Here is a 12,306-nt window from a genome sequence, read left to right as displayed (position 1 = left end):
TAATTAAAGACATCAGAAAGTTCAATGAAAACTCGAAACAGACTTTACAAATAATATATCTTTTGAAGAAAGTAGACATATATTAAAAATGGCTTTGGTAAATAAATTAATATAAAAATAAAAATTCCCAAACCAGGCCGATGACATCCCGAACATCCTGGTCCATGCAGTCATACGCTAATTGTTGCCGTCTCATGCTCCCCTCCAAAGAGTACATGCACTATGGCAGGGCTCAACCCAGCAAGATGTGGGCCATCATTAAATAAAACTGTCCCATTATGCATCCAGCTATCACGAAAATATCACTTTCCAAAAGTAGCTGAGATGTGGAAGGAACAAGATGGTCTTGCTCGCCTTCAAAGAGCAAAGTCCTACTCCTACTCCTTCTTTTTGAAACTGGGAGCTACTTCTTGGATACCAATTATTGCGGAGGGCTACCAGATTAATACGCATCAATCTCGAACAAAAAGTAGTTGGGGGGACGAAAGTTGTTGAGCCGGGGGGGGGGGGCTAGCAACCGCCGACAATCTATAATAGTAGCAAAAACATGCAAACGATGCACTGCTTTGGTGCATGGCACTATAGTGAGCTATTTTTAAAACAAGCCCGCGGGCGACATGGTTGGTGACCACGTTGGTGACCCCTCTTTTAACCTCTTTGACAATTTGCGCCCCCTAGCGATCCCCGCCAGACAAAATCTGTTTATCCACACAAAATAATATCACCGAAAATTCTTAAAACGCAAACACAACACACTGATTGTATTTTTTTTTTAACTAGTATAACATCCTGCATACCGATTTTCAGCCATCTACAAGCAACTGTTTTCAAGAAATCCCCTTCTGGACACACCGTGTTTACATGTGGTTTACACGTGCAACTTGACTCACCATTTAAATTGTCCTTTTAAAAAGTATAAGAAGTAAGATGACCATGTTTTGTCACCTAAAAATCGTGTACTAATAAGGCTTTAATTTAAGACCTTAACATCGTATATCCGTTGTGGATAAATACCTTAAAAAGCTTGCTCACTTCACTGCAAAATTTTGCGTAATCCACTTCCTGAATGAGATGCTCCGACAAATCTGCCCCCTAAGCGTCACCGAAGCATTTTGAAAGCTGATTTGTCCTCTTATTACAAAGCTGAAGGGGTTCTGCTTTGATTTGAGTGGTTTTTATTGGTCAGGAGGGGTGGTAGTGACTTTGAATGATAGATTTTACAACCTCTCCCCTGGCGAGTTGCGAAGGGGCGGGGGGGAGGGTGAACCTATAAGCCCACAGAGACAAGCTGGAGCCTTAGAAGTGATTGAAAGCTGTTCTAACCAATAGTTTACTTCCTTCTGAAGCTAACCAGCCCTCATTTGCCATGATTGGTCAATTATATTTTTACTAACCCTAACCCTAGCCCTCGGAAAGTCGCCGTTCATTTCCAATGTCGGTCCGCTAGCATAGCAACATAAGCTAACCTTTGCTAACCTAAGCTAAGCTCCCCAGAACACACTGTTTGGCGAAACTGAAGCAGCCGTGGATTATTTTGTTTGTTTTTATTCCGATTGCGGATACTTTCGAACATAAAAGGATTACTTTGTATGGAATATATGAGCAATTTTCGCCAACCCGGAAGTGAGACGGTACACCCGCATGTTAGCATGTTAGCTTGGTTGGCTAAGGGTGTGGCATATTTGGACAGGGTGTGGTGAACTTGACATTCCTTGGAACAAAGTGGAATAACTTTGCAATGCTTGCATAAATTTGCTTCATTTTTTCTGTGTTATTAGAAAAGACCATAGCGGAATATATTGCAAATTTATAGACCGTATTGAATAACTATGTGAATATACATGCTTGTGATGCTCAAGTTCAAGTGTGCATTTCTGACATTCCTGGCATATTTGCATGTGCGATAGAGGCTCAAAAATAAAACAAACCAGGGAATATGATATTGAAGTGTATCAATATGTTCCCCCAACTGTCTACTTCAGTTTGAGCCATGAATGATCATTTTCATATATGTACAACTTGAGATATCTAGTTTTATAGTGGACTATGTCGGGCATCTGAGGAATTTTAAAAATGGCCGCTGGAATGTAGCTGCACAAAGGGGTTAATAAATATTTAAAAATGATGTTTGCGCATTAACAATAGGCATCTTCCTTACTACACATTAATAAATCACACCCTGCAGTTGCACAATCCAAACAAGCGGAGCTGAACACGCCACAGAATACGCAGCATCTACCGAGATTAATGGCTACTAAAAAACTTCAAAAGTTTGAAAAAGATAAAGATGAATCAAACAAAGTAAAGTGCAAGTTATGTCATCAACGTCTTTCATTTCGCACGACAACAACTAACATGGCATACCATTTAAAACGTTTTAGAACCATTTTAGAACCTTTCCTTATATTTTTTGCTGTTGTGTGTCAATGTTTTTATATTTTCAGGCAGGCATATTTTATTTTAAATATTTTTGACATTTTAGTGTCTGACAGTTCGATATGTGCAATGCGCACTGACAGTTAATGTTCTCTAACGTTTCATTAAAAATAAATAAGTGAATAAATAAAAGCCGAATAAAGCCAACCTACCATATGTATTCATTTATCTGAGTGTTTTAGGTTTTTACTTTGAAGAGGAAAAAAGTCCTGAATGAGAACGGGATCCCGTTTAAGATGCTCTAAATAAAAAATAAAAATAAACCTGATTCGACTATTAGTCCACTAAAGGGAAAAGCTGACGAATCAGATTCGACTATGAAAATCCTTAGTTGAATACACCCCTACATGAAATGTCTTTGTTTTTGTTATATATGGACTTTTGTCAAATAAAAGCATCCTAATTTATGTTAATAAATATTTTAAATGACATGTGAGCATTAGCAATAGGCTTCTTCCTTACTACACATTAATAAATCACACCCTGCAGTTGCACAATCCAAATGAGCGGAGCTGAACACGCTACAGGATCTTCAGCATCTGCCGAGATTATAAGGCTACTAAAAAACTTGTGGGAGTGTTTTGAAGAAGATAAAGATGAATAAAACAAAGTAAAGTGCAAGTTATGTCATCAACGTCTTTCATTTCACACGACAACAACCAACATGGCATACCATTTAAAACAGGTAATGTAAAAAAAAAAAAAAAACAGTTCAGCCATTTGTCGTTTCGGTCGTGTCGTCGCGTCTCGGCAAGTAGGCATATATAAAAAAAATTTGTTGTTGTTTGCTTTTTAGACCCTGTTACTTGAACCTTTACTTATATATTTTTTGCTGTTGTGTGGCAAATTGTTTTTATATTTTCAGGTAGGCATATTTTATTTTAAATATTTTTTGACATTTTGCACAGTGCCTGTTCGATATGCGCACTGGCGGTGAATTTTCTTGTTAATGTTTTCTAACGTTTCATTAAAAAATAAATAAGTAAATAAATAAAAGCTGAATAAAGCTGTTCTGGAATAGTAAGGTGCATTGAAAAGACATTCATAGTACAGTTTTGTTAAATGACTGAAAATATAGTAAAAAAAAAAAAAACCTTGTTAGTTCTACATGTTTTTGTGTTTCTACTGTATAGTTGTATGTAAACGGATTGCTTATTGTTTAACATTGTGTAATGCTTTCAGATTGTAGCAATAAAGCATGTTGTACCTTAATAATTCTATCCAGTGCATTCAATAAAAAGCATTTAGTAATGTTTAATACATTAAAACGTTTGGAAGAGACAGAGAGGGATCCTCCTGCAAAAGCACAGTGCTCTTTATTTGGCAGATAGATACAACCAGAGAATGCGAGATGTTAATGCATAAACGGAGTTGATCTAATGCCGTTTGTTGGGAGTGGTCTATCCGGTCTGGGGTCGTAACGGGAAGGCACAGTCCGTACGGTACCTGAGGGCTGGGCAGGAGATGAGGTCGAGGGAACAGGCAGAGGTCGGTACACAGGAGAAACAGCAGAGTATGATAACGCTCGGTACGCAACATAGTTGGCAATACTTCGCGACGAGGTGTTGTGATGACGGTGTATATGAATGCCTGGAATGTGGGCGTGGTGATGAGGAACAGCTATCAGGTGACATTCCTAACAGTAGCGCCCTAGCCGAATACTATTGAACAGTATGTGGCGTTTACTACAATAAACGCGGACAGGGCCCCGGGTTCACTGTTATCAATACTTAGGTGGAGAGGTTTACACTAGTCACTTAAGTCAAACACCGTATATGACATCTATTAACACAGGAACAGTTGCTTATAACACAATAGACCCAATATAATAAATGTACACTATTTAATAATACAGTAACAAACACAAAATCACTGAGTATTTAGGGATTCTTCAGTATAAACTCAAGAGGTACAATTCTTAATGACACGAAATAAAAAAGGGCCCGCACACATACACACACTCACACCCCGTTGCAGGCCTGAAGCGTTGCTGGAGAGCGGAGTGGCCAATGGATGGTAAATCGGCCTCTTCACTCCGAAGAGCAATGGATGAAGTGAAAGTTAACTTTAAATAGCGTTTTGTCCCTTTCTGTCATTCTCTTTTCCCCGAAGCAATAGTTTCCACACACTCCTCTTCAACTCGCAGTCTCGCAGTGGAAATGGTGTAGACGGAGAGTCACCAGAGCCAGTGGAAACTGGGGCTTTTCCGGTCACCCCAGTCGCTAACTGGTCTGTCCCTGCAGCTGGATAGCGTGAACACACTATCGAAGTCCTCCCACAGTCTCAGTGACATAGGCTAACCGAGCTGGTCAACCTACACGGAGTACGTGGTCTGAATTATAGCATTAGTCTTAAGCTAACCAGATTAGCTAACAATACACGGACGTAACGGCAGCCCGAACTAGCCTGCCCAACTACGCGGTGAAATTCGTGAGGCACGGGAATATCCTCCCCTACCTCGGTTCTCGATCTGAAAACCCCCTTGCGAAATCCCACTCGGTAGGCTATTTCATCCACACGCCTCACTACTGCATTCACTATGCTTAATTCGGGTGAAAACCAAATCAGTCTATCTTTCTCTTCTTTCCGTATCCCCTTTCTCTATCGTCTCTCTTTGCGCTCGCCTCTCTGCCCCTCCCCCACTCTACCTTCATTTGCTCACAACCATTTCCCTCCCCACTCATAGTTTAAATCTAGAAAATTAACACTTCTTTTGAAGATATGGCATCACAGAAATGACAGAACACACTAACTCAATGAACAGTTAGAAACCCATGCCACTGGCATTTTCTACCCAGGCTACACATGGTTTAGTAATGTTTATTACATGTTAGTAATGCATTACTAAAACATTATGGGTTTTCACTTTACATCAAGTATATTTAATTCACTGAATAAGACCTAATAAATGTTTAGTAGCCTAATGTTTAATACATGTTAGTAATGCATTACTAAAACATTGGTTTTCACTTTACATCAGGTATATTTAATTCACTGAACAAGACCTAATAAATGTTTAGTAATGATTTATAGATGTTAGTAATGCATTACTAAAACATTACTAAAACAATTTAAGAACAAAGACAACAAGTGCTTTCTGTTGAGTTCATGCTCAACACACAGGTAAGTCTTCGGTCTACGTTTGAAGATGGCAAGAGACATGCCTGGAGCATGGAGTATCATAAAGCATACATAAAGCATAATGCATTACTTAGTCAACACCACTTACTCTGCACTTCATATAAACACAGCATTAACTAATGCAACTCTTACATGTTTAATTAACGTTACTTAATTTTTGTTAATGTGTTACTTCATGTGTTGTTCACGTTAACTAATGCATTAGTTAATGTTAGTAAGTAAAGGTTTAATGTAAATGTGACGCCGGAGGCGTCGGGACAGAAGCAGCCGGAGACGGGGGTTGAACAGAAGGATGTTTATTGTCCATGGCAACCAAACCAGTAAAGCTCTTAGCGCACACACTGCAAGTGATGCAAGGTAAAGCTCATAGCACACACCAGTAAAGCTCTTAGCACACACTATAAGTGATGCAAGGTAAAGCTCGTAGCGCACACTAGTAAGGCTCCTAAAGCACGCACTGCAAGTGATGCAAGGTAAAGCTCGTAGTGCGTGCAAGTAGGGAACGCAGTAATGGACATGCAGAGACCAGAGACACTCATGTAGCGGCAATGTGCAGCACTGGACCAGACGACCTGCGGGCTTAAGAAGAGCAAAGTAAACAAGAAACAGGTGCTCAGTATGATGGTGATTGCGACTGTGGGAGTGGTTGCGTGCGTGGGGTGTGTGCTGGGATCGGCTGCTGGCCGGGATGCGCGCCCTCTGGTGGCGACCCGGCCCCCTCACCGTGGAACTCGCACCGTGGAACTCGCACTTCTCGAGCTTGCAATACAAACGATTGCGCAAGAGTGTGCCCAGAACTGCCCGTACATCACGCACATGTTGGTCGTAGGAGGGAGAATAGATCAGGATGTCATCGATGTAAGCGACAACGCATCTATTCAGATACTCCCTTAAGACCTCGTTAATGAACGCCTGGAAAAACGACGGAGCAGAGGCCAAGCCATAAGGCAAGACGCGATACTCGTAGTGCCCCGTAGAGGTACTAAACGCCGTCTTCCATTCATCACCCTTGCGTACGCGAATAAGGTTGTAGACCCACTCCTCTTCCTGAGAAAGTGGATAGACTCGACCGCGCGGTGGCATAGTACCTGCCTTGAGGGTGATGTGACAGTCCCAGGGTCGGTGGGGTGGTAACTGGTTGGCCTTGGCAGCGCTGAACACCTCCGCTAGATCACGGTACGGAGCAGGAATGACTGGGGTGGAGCTGATGTTAGGGCTCTCAACGCTGTTGGATTGCGCGAACACACGGGAGGGAGACCGGGTGCCCTGTAGGGGCGCTACCCACTTTAGCAGCTTACTCGTGGACCAGTCGATGACAGGGTTGTGAAGCTTAAACCAAGGGAGACCTAACGTGATGGAATAACGTGTGGAAGGGATTACATAAAAACTGATCTGTTCCCTTCGGCCCTGAACGTGTATGGTGACTGGTGCAGTGCGGTGAGAAATAAAACCCCCGCCCACAGGTCGCCCGTCCAGTGCGTGCACGCGTCTCCGTCTCTCCAGCTGGATCAGGGGCACCCTCAGCTGCTCGGCAACGCTCCTCCGGATCAGGTTCCCAGAGGCTCCCGAGTCCACTAGGGCAAACACAGGTAGAGACACCGCCCCGTAAGACACCGACGCTTCACACGTTAACAGCCCACCCATCAAAGAGATACTTACCCTAGCCCGCCCTCTCCTTGGACCAGCGGTCCGAGTGAGAGGGGGGGCGGTAGTACCCAAATCCATGGGCTCGACTGTCGTGGTCTCACGGGCGGCGTGTGCACGGGAGCCTGCGGGGTGAGAAGAAGCGCCGCTCCTCTTTTTCGCACCTGCAGCAACCTGTCGATGGTTATTGCTCGGTGCACCACCTGGGTCAGGTCTTCTTCCTCGGGCCGACAGCTCAGTTCCGCCCTTAGGTCGGGTTTCAGCCCCACTATGAAGACGTCTGTCTGGGTGGCTTCATCCCAACCGGTCCTGGCGGCCAGGGTCCGGAACTCCAGGGCATAGTCAGCAGCGCTACGGTGACCCTGACGTAGCTGCAACAGGCTCTGACCACAAACCCTCCCGCGGCTAGGGTGGTTGAACACCGCGCGCAGTTCGTGAACGAACTGGTCGTAGCTGCGGGTACAGGGTTTCTCTGCGCTGACCTGGGCTGCTCCCCAGTCCAGTGCCTTACCCTGCAGTCGGTTCACCATAAAGGCGACTTTCTCCGCATCCACGAGGTGGGGCATGCTGGTGAAATATAGTTTGCACTGGACCAGGAAGCCCTCGCAGCGCTCCGGATCCTCGTTGTAAGGCTCGGGAGGAGGAATCGGTGTCCGCAGTCTCGGAGAGGGTGTGGACGTCTGCGCTGACAACGCCTGGATGCAGCTCATCAGAGCGGTTACCATAGCGCGGAGTTCCTGGAGCTCCTGCTGTTGTCTGCTCAGGGCGATGCCTTGGTGGGCCAGCACCTCTATAGCGGAGGTGTCCTCGCCTCCGGCTGCTCCAGGCTGCACATTCTGTGACGCCGGAGGCGTCGGGACAGAGGCAGCCGGAGACGGGGGTTGAACAGAAAGATGTTTATTGTCCATGGCAGCCAAACCAGTAAAGCTCTTAGCGCACACACTGCAAGTAATGCAAGGTAAAGCTCGTAGCGCACACCAGTAAAGCTCTTAGCGCACACACTATAAGTGATGCAAGGTAAAGCTCGTAGCGCACACTAGTAAGGCTCCTAAAGCACGCACTGCAAGTGATGCAAGGTAAAGCTCGTAGCGCGCACGCAGGTAGGGAACGCAGTGACGGACACGCAGAGACCAGAGACGCTCATGTAGCGGCAATGTGCAGCACTGGACCAGACGACCTGTGGGCTTAAGAAGAGCAAAGTAAACAAGAAACAGGTGCTCAGTATGATGGTGATTGCGACTGTGGGAGTGGTTGCGTGCGCGGGGGTGTGTGCTGGGATCGGCTGCCGGCCGGGATGCGCGCCCTCTGGTGGCGACCCGGCCCCCTCACCGTGACAGTAAAGTGTTACCCTATTGTATTTTAATGTTAGGAAATACAGAAATAAATACGGACAAGGAAATACATCAATAAATAAATAAAGAAATACATACAGACAAGGAAATACATCAATAAATAGATAAATTAATACGAATGGCAAAATAAATATTACATAAGGTTTTATTCATTGATATTTTAATTTCGAGGTGTAATTATAGGAGGACCCTAGAAGCTACGGAACAAAGAAAGGAATTATACCCCCAGGGGAACCCGAGAGGGGGGGAGGATGAGATCCCCAGCCGGACAGAATCAAGGTTAACGGACTACAGTATTGGACAAACATTGACGAGCAGAGAGTGCTTGTGCGGGAAGATTTGCAAGAATGAGAAGGGTCTACGGATCCATCAAAAGATGAAATGCAAGGAGCGTCTGCAAACACTACAATGCACAGATCAAGTATCTGGTGAGACAGAGGAGGAGCTGGGCCAGGAAGCACCCCACAGTACCCAGAGCCTCCGAGTGGTGCAAGCAGTCCCTCGGAGCAGGCAGTCTGAGATGAGACGGGTCAGATGGCCCCAAGCCTCTAAAACTGCAGAGTGGCAGAAATTCGATGAGGACGTCGACAAGATACTGGAAGTAACAGCTAAAGGGGATAGAGAGAGAAGGCTTCAAACTATGACAACCATCACAGTGAGCATGGCGGCTGAAAGGTTTGGTGTCGAGCAGGAGAAAGCAGCCAAGCAACCATACACTAAAAACCAGAGAGCAACCAAGATCCACAACATCAGGAAAGAGCTCAAGGCCTTGAAAAAGCAGCACAAGGCAGCTGACCAAGAAGAGCGTGTACCATTGGCACAGCTCCGTCTCATCCTCAGGAGAAAGCTCCTAGTGCTACGTAGAGCAGAACAGCACAGAAGGCGGCGAAGGGAGAGGACCAGGAAGCGGGCTGCCTTCATCAACAACCCATTCCACTTCATGAAGGGACTCCTTGGACAGAAGCGTAGTGGACGCCTGGCCTGCACTAAGGAGGAAGTCAACAAGCACCTCCACGACACTTTCAGCGACCCCATCCGAGACCAGGAGCTTGGGCAGTGTAAGGCCCTAATAACACCACCAGAGCCAGCAGAGGCCTTTGATCTGAGGGAGCCACTCCTGAAAGAAGTACAGGAAGTGGTACGGAAAGCTAGGGCCAGTTCAGCACCTGGACCGAGCGGAACATCTTACAAGGTCTACAAGCACTGTCCAAGGTTGCTGCATCGCCTCTGGAAAATCTTGAGGGTCATCTGGAGGAAGGGCAAAACAGCTCACCAGTGGCACTTTGCAGAAGGTGTATGGATACCAAAAGAGGAAGACTCCAAGAACATCAGCCAGTTCAGGATAATCTCGCTCCTTAGCGTTGAAGGAAAGATTTTCTTCAGTGTTGTTGCTAGGAGACTGGCTGCCTTCCTCTTGAAGAACAGGTACATCGACACCTCTGTGCAGAAAGGGGGCATACCTGGAGTACCAGGGTGCTTAGAACACACGGGAGTGGTCACTCAGTTCCTGAGGGAGGCCAGGGAGAACAAGGGCGATTTGGTGGTGTTATGGCTGGATCTGTCCAACGCATATGGCTCAATGCCACACAAGCTGGTTTTTGAGACTCTGGAGAGGCACCATGTTCCGGCCAGAGTGAGAGATATTATCCTGGAGTACTATGGAGACTTCAGCCTGAGGGTCTCCTCAGGGCCAGTTACATCAGAGTGGCACAGGCTGGAGAAAGGCATCATCACAGGCTGCACCATATCAGTGATCCTGTTTGCCCTGGCTATGAATATGCTTGTGAAAGCTGCAAAGCCAGAGTGCAGAGGTCCCAAGTCCAAGTCTGGAGTCCGCCAGCCACCAATTCGTGCCTTCATGGATGACCTGACAGTGACCACGGAGTCAGTGCCTGGAGGCAGGTGGCTCTTAGCAGGACTGGAGAGTTTGATGACATGGGCCAGGATGTCATTCAAACCGTCCAAATCAAGATCTGTGGTCTTGAAGAGTGGCAGAGAAGTTTCGCTTCTCTATCGCAGGAACCCCAATCCCGACCATCACTGAGAAGCCAATCAAGAGCTTGGGGAAGTTTTTTGACAGCAGCCTCAGAGATAGGGCCTCTATCAAGACCACCTGTGAAGAGCTAGATGGATGGTTGCTGAGTGTGGATAAGACGGGCCTTCCAGGGAAATTTAAGTCGTGGATTTATCAGCACGGGATTCTGCCAAGGATACTGTGGCCTCTGCTACCTATGAGTTTCCGATCACCACCATCTCAGAGCTGGAAAGGAGTATCAGTCGCTACCTGAGGAGATGGTTAGGATTGCCAAGGAGCCTGAACAGCATCACCCTCTATTGAAACACCTGCAAACTGACACTCCCCCTGAAATCCATCGAGGAGGAGTTTAAGGTTTTGCGTGCGAGGGAGGTTCTGCAACTTCGAGAGTCAGTAGATCCAAAGGTAGCTGGAGCAGGAGTATCAGTAAAGACTGGCAGGAAGTGGAGAGCAGTGACTGCAGTGGAGCAGGCTGAGTCTCGTCTGCGCCACAAAGTCCTGGTGGGAACAGTATCCAGAGGCAGGGCTGGACTAGGAACCACCCCTTTGGTCCGGTTTGACAAGGCTCAGGGGCCAGAGCAGAGGCAATTAGTCCAGGAGGAGGTGAGAGCAGCGGTGGAGGAGGAAAGATCCAGCAGGGCAGTGGGGATGAGAAAGCAAGGTGCTTGGACTAGATGGGAGCAAGTAGCGGAGAGGAAGATCTCGTGGGCAGAGCTATGGCAGGCAGAGCCACACCGTATCAAGTTCCTGGTTCAAGCGGTCTATGATGTACTCCCCAGTCCATCCAACCTGCACTGCTGGGGCCTGGTGGATTCTCCAGCTTGCCCCCTATGCCAAAGGAGAGGGACCCTCGAGCACATACTCAGTTGCTGCCCAAAAGCTCTAGGGGAAGGCAGATACCGATGGCGGCATGACCAGGTGCTCAAGACAATCGCAGAGAGCATCTGTAGTGCTATTACCATCTGCCGGAGGTCAAAGCCTGTGAAGGAAATCATCAACTTCATCAAAGCTGGAGAGAAGCCAGCAACAGCCAAGGAAACACCAGGGCTTCTCAACACCGCACAGGATTGGCAGCTATCAGTGGACTTGGGCAGCCAACTGAAGTTTCCCCAACATATTGCTCAGACCACCCTCAGACCTGACATTGTGCTGGTGTCAGAAGCAACGAAGGCCACCATTATGTTAGAGCTCACTGTGCCATGGGTAGAGCGCATGGAGGAGGCCTTTGAGCGGAAGAGGGGGAAGTACGACAGCCTGGTTAGTGACTGCCACAAAAAAGGCTGGAAGGCTAGATGCTTGCCTGTGGAGGTAGGGTGCAGGAGCTTTGCAGGGCAGTCTCTGTACAGAGCCTATACTGTACTCGGCATCACAGGAGGGAGAAGGAAGAGAGCCATCTTTAACAGCACAGAGGCAGCAGAAAAATCCTCTAGGTGGCTCTGGATAAGAAGAGGGGAGCCGTGGTCGAGTGCTGCTAGGGCAAAAGCCGAGACCTGATCAACCTCGGCTGGGTCGCCTGAGTGAGGGTGTATGATGTTTGAAAGACCCGAAACACCCGATTACCTCAGGTAACATCACTGATGATGTGCCCTAGCTATGCATCAGAAGATGTATCAGTACAAAAAATACATTTTTATATTTATATTCATTATTCTTTGCTAATTCGAATTCATTTATTTATTTCCTGACATATTTATTTAT

The 12,306-nt window shown here is 46.5% G+C and overlaps 1 pseudogene; it reads left to right on the top strand.

The window, feature by feature from the left end:
- Nucleotides 1-9,213: 9,213 nt before the first annotated feature.
- LOC143509951 (uncharacterized) lies at nucleotides 9,214-12,139 on the top strand (annotated as a pseudogene).
- The last annotated feature ends 167 nt before the right edge of the window (nucleotides 12,140-12,306 follow it).

This window comes from Brachyhypopomus gauderio, chromosome 3 (genome assembly GCF_052324685.1).
Source record: "Brachyhypopomus gauderio isolate BG-103 chromosome 3, BGAUD_0.2, whole genome shotgun sequence".
Taxonomy (NCBI): Eukaryota; Metazoa; Chordata; class Actinopteri; order Gymnotiformes; family Hypopomidae; genus Brachyhypopomus; species Brachyhypopomus gauderio.
The sequence above is the reverse complement of the archived record's forward strand: the minus strand, read 5'-3'. Positions and strand labels throughout refer to the sequence as shown.